This window comes from Myotis davidii, unplaced genomic scaffold, assembly GCF_000327345.1.
Source record: "Myotis davidii unplaced genomic scaffold, ASM32734v1 scaffold93, whole genome shotgun sequence".
Classification (NCBI taxonomy): domain Eukaryota; kingdom Metazoa; phylum Chordata; class Mammalia; order Chiroptera; family Vespertilionidae; genus Myotis; species Myotis davidii.
In genome coordinates, this window is record NW_006292095.1 from 1381780 (window position 1) to 1386781 (window position 5002).

At 43.7% G+C, this 5002-nt stretch overlaps 1 pseudogene; it reads right to left on the reverse strand.

The window, feature by feature from the left end:
- Positions 1-2327: 2327 nt before the first annotated feature.
- LOC102754434 lies at positions 2328-4418 on the reverse strand (annotated as a pseudogene).
- Between the last annotated feature and the right edge of the window lie 584 nt (positions 4419-5002).

The following is a 5002-nucleotide window of genomic DNA, read 5'->3' on the forward strand; positions in this document are numbered from 1 at the left end:
CCCCACTGATGAAAAATTAAAGGACAGAGCTAGAGGCAGGACTTAGTGACTAGAAGGTGCCTTCAGGTGGATCCAGGCATGGACAAGGCCCCAGTCATGTCCCCTGGTCCTGCCCTGTGTCAGGTGTTATTGACTGGAGGATTTAATGGTTACTGGGGTAAAACAACAAATACATATATATTTTTTTGGTTTAAATGAAGTCTTGGCTCATTCTCCCTGTAGGTTGGTCTCTTTATTATGCCTCTGATGTATTTGGGATATTCAAGCTGGTATCTTCTCAAAGGCTGGCTTAGTAATGTTCTCAAAACACAGGTTGTAAAATTCTCACTGATTTCTTTTTTTCTTTTTTTTTTTTTTTGCTGAACACCGATATGCCACTTTATTGTTTGGATTTTCTCCCACTTGTCACAGACCTGTCCATGTTCACACGATGAGGAAAATCAACCTGCAGTGGATGCAAATGACCAATCAGTTAATCATTCTGTATGCGCTTCACACACATCAGCGCTTACGTGGTAGAAATAGCTTTAATTTGATTCAGTCTCATGGCTATTCTTAAAGTCGGTGTCAAGATTGTCACGTCTTTAAATACAGATGGAATTGTCAGAAGTACATATTATATATATATATTCAAATGTGCCATTCCAAAGCTATACATAATCACAGGGAAAGGTATTTACATTGCTTGGAAAACAGCTGCAACAAAGAGTTTATTGCCAATGCCCTTTATAAACTTCTCTCCTATGTTTAATACAGATGTTACGCTCACTGACTATGTGAACCACACATCTTATTTCTGGCCCTTTATAAGATCCCTGCTCAAGAACTTCAAGCAAATGTGTTCTATGGCTTCACCCCCACACCTATTCTCATAGCTTTCAATTGTAAATATCACACTGAGCTAGAGCTATAGCTTAAAACACATCTAGCCTAGGTCTAGAAAGTAAAAGAAGTGTTTGAAGTATCATCTTTACTTAGTCTAGTAAGTATACAGTGAAATTCAGAGTTCTGAGTAAAATAGATGGATACTAACAGAGCAAGGTCAGTGTATACTTGAAGGCATTGCCCGATGGAATGCCATCCCCTGGAGCACCAGACACCTCACTGGAGGCTGATGAGCTTGGGAAGGCCCAGGCCCAGGCACATCCTATCACCAATGCGGCTAAGCATCTAAGACCCCTCGGGGCACAGCGTAGAAAAGTAGCATCTGGCCCCTTCCGCAATCAGCAATGTGCAATACACTGTGCCTACAGATAAAATTTGTCTCGAAAGATGTTTATCTGGTCAAAAGGAGTCTCTGTACAGGAATAGTTTAAAGCAAGAGTTCTTGATTATTGTTTTGGCAGGAAGGCAAAGCGACAAATATTTTCAGCAAAAAACCAAAACTGAAGCAGGTTTTGTTTGTTGATTCTGTGGATTCTACCGTTTTATGTGTATTTTTTGATTAGCCAATTATCATAGCTAATTGAGCTAAAGGATATAAAATGGAAATAGCAAGACAACCTAATCACCAAACTCATAAAAATCAATCCATATATATATGTGTGTGTGTGTGTGTGTGTGTGTGTGTTTATATATGTTTTTTTCATTGACTGGGCTTTGACTTTGCCCACCTCTGAGTGCACTTTGCCTCCACGTTAGGCCCTACAGTTTCTTCTATCTACGTGGTTCTGAAGGAAACCCTGCAGGAAGGAGTTTACAGGAGCGTCATTTTGTTCTGTTACACAGACACACTCTGTAAGTAGAGTTAAGACATCATCAGTTCACACATTACAAAAGAAGATTGTCTGCTTGTCACTTACCACTACAGGGGAAGCTGCCTTATAAATCTAAGTACTTTATCTCACCTATTACAAAACAAGAAAATCTTTTTCAGTTAATTTTTAAGAGCCCAAACTTTTTTCACACTATAGCTTATGACAAACAGGTGTGGGTATGTTGAAATCTCGGTTTAAGGTAATAGTGCAGATGTTGGCTGTACTCTGTCCCGCACAGCCTCGGAAAGCTGGCGGGCACATCCGCGGGCTCCAGGCCTGTCGGCATCTCACCATTATTGCTTTGGTTCTGTATCGGACACCAGAGTGTGCCCCAGAGCACGGGGTCTCCATGTATCAGAAGGTCAGGACAGGAATTTAGATTTTTCAACAAGGAAATACAAGCATGTTTTCTCTGTCTAGGTTAAGTATGGAACATCAAATTTCTAAGTGCTCCATTTATATGAGGTTCCAAATACACATTTTAATTTAATCCTGATCATCCACACTAAAATTCTGAGTGTAAAAGTGACACACGAGATTGACTTTTCGGCTGGAACAGAAAAGCAGTGTCTAGCAGCAGCATGCACGAGGACCATGCATTGCCACAGCGCCAGGCCAACGAAGGGAAGCATAATGAATAACTGCCCGTTCAGAGGGTAAAACCGAGAGCAAACAGTGAAGGAAGCCAGTCTTCACTACTCTGAGCAGGGAGCATGCGAGTGGCCAGGCGGCCACTGTCAGATGACGTGGCAGCAGGTGGCCTGGCCAGAGGCACACAGCAGCCCCTCCTTGGGGATCCGCTGGATGTTCACAGAGATGGCCTTTTCGCACAGAGGTAGCTGGAGCACGTTGTTTTTCAGGTTCCTTCTCTGTAACCGTTCTAGCGCAGTGGTGCTGTTTGCCACGTGGTCGGAGAAGAACTAGAGGCTGTCCGCCATGGGGGCCTGGCTGTTTCTGTATGTGCATTTCTTGCGTCGTCTCACATTTCTTGACTGGAATTTTAATGCCCCCTCCTGTTGTCTCATTTGAAGCCTCTTTAGCCTCGATTCTAGCAACACTGCTCTGACATGCAACTTCACTTTCTTCTTGAAGTTTCTTCTCTTCTTTTATACCTGACTTTTCGGTGATTCGGAGAAGCCCCCTCGCCCCCGGGGTGGCCTCGGGCTGAGGCTGGGAGCTGGGGCTGCTCTTGGAGCCCTGCGGCACCCTCCGCGCCTTCTCCCGTTTAATTTCCTCCAGCGCCTTGACATGTACCTCCTGCACAGACTTTGTTCTCCCTGCAGGCTCCTCTGCTTGTCCTTTCTTGGCCACCGTTGGTGGCAAAACCGATGCTTTTTTAGTATCACTGTCCGTCTTTAACTTGCCGCAGGCAGCATCCTTTTTGCTTTTCTGTCTCTCTGCTTCCAGCTGCCGGTGTTTCTTTTCAGCCAGGATGTCAGAGGTTTTGATTGGAACGGTGGAAGAGCTTCTTGCTCCTGAAGTAGGATCATCAGCTTTTGAAGGGCCTCCTGCCTTGAGTTTAGTTTGCAATTCTCGGCGTTTCTGACTGGCTCTTTCCAGAAGGATTTCTGCTAATGTCTTCACGTGGATCTCGCCAACGTCAGTAACTCTCTCTGCTGCCTCCTCGTTGTTCTGACCAGCTGACTCACCTAATCGTTCCTTTAGAGACTTGGAAACTTGAACTCTCTTTGGTGTTGTGTCAGTTTCTGAAGCATCAGCTTTCTTCCCTAGCCTCTGTGCAAGGCTACGCTTAAGTGGAGGACCACTGTCACCACCTGCAGAGAGATTTCGCTTCCCCAGTCTCTCGGTGAGACTCAGTCTTATCAAGTGTTCTTCTCCTTGTTTGTTGGAGAGAGTTCCTGTCCTCACCGCAGTCCGGACATTCTCTTTTTTGGGACCTGGAAGGGGCTGAGGCCGGAGTAAAAGACTGGAAACTCCTGGAGAACCTTCACCTTGCTTCTTGAACCTTTCCTGCATTTTCTTTGACTAAATTTCCTCAAGAGTTTTCATTCCAAAATTCAAACGTTCACCTTGTTTTAAACTGACCCTGGGTTTCCAGGAAGAAGCCCCTCGTGATCCATTATGAACTTTGGGAGTTGGTTGCAGGATTGGTGTTTTGGTTTCATCACCTTCCTCAGACAACTGATCATCATCATCTTCATCATCATCATCATCATCTGCAGCATCGATCACAACTGGCGGATGTGTGGGGGTAGGAAAATTTTCTGAACTTTCTACTTTCATCACACTTCGCAGTTGAGGGGAGGGATTGGACTGGACAGATAGTTTGTGTTGTTGATCTGTGAGCTGGGAAGCCTTCACTTCCTCCTCTGGTGACTCAGGCACAGTGGGCAACACAGTTTTGCTTGGAGGTAGAAAAAGGCCATCCACATAACGTCCTCTGTTGTGATGAAAAGCGCAGTGTAGCTTTTGGCAACCCCCTGGTTGATTTTCCCAATAACAAGGAATCTCACTCCGTTTTTTATCAATCTCCATGTGCCGAAACCTGCACACCCGGCGAAAACAGCGTCCTTCTTGCCATAATGTGCAAACAGTTTCGTTTCCTAGTGCAGCTGCACAGTGACGGAATGGACAGCTGTCACCTTTGGTACATGTAGAATAGAAAAAAAAAAAATAGCAGTCTTCTCCTTGATGACGCATGCTGGGTAGATCCTGAGATCAGGAATGGCTTCTTGAAAACAAGCCACTGCTTCCTCAAGCTGAGGACCAGCTTCAAGTCCTCTTGAAATGGACTTAGTCCTCCAAAACATACCTCAATCACAGAAATCGCCTTTAAAATGTAATGATTAGCTGGTTGCCCTCAACAAGAACATCTGTGTCTTCACTGAGTTCCAATCTATCACGCCTGTAGGTCGAACCAACACTCAATCCATGAATTAATAATAATGAGGCAGAAAAAAATTTCCTCCTCACATTGCCAAGGAAACCTCTCAGCCACAATTCAAACACAGGATGTGTTTTTAAAACATTTCCCAACTATTGGGAGATTAAGTCCATTCGAACAACCTTTGTCAGACTGGAGACAGCTATCGCTAGTTATCTCCTCAAAATAAAAACAAAAACAAAAAACAAACAAAAAAGTTCATTTAAAGATGAACTTGAAATTCAAAGGATTATTTTTTTAAAAAAATCCATCTTCCATAGTCGAACAATATAATTTAAAAAGAAAAAAAGAAAGAGAAAAAATAAAAAGAACACCAAAATTCAATAAGATCCAATTTCTG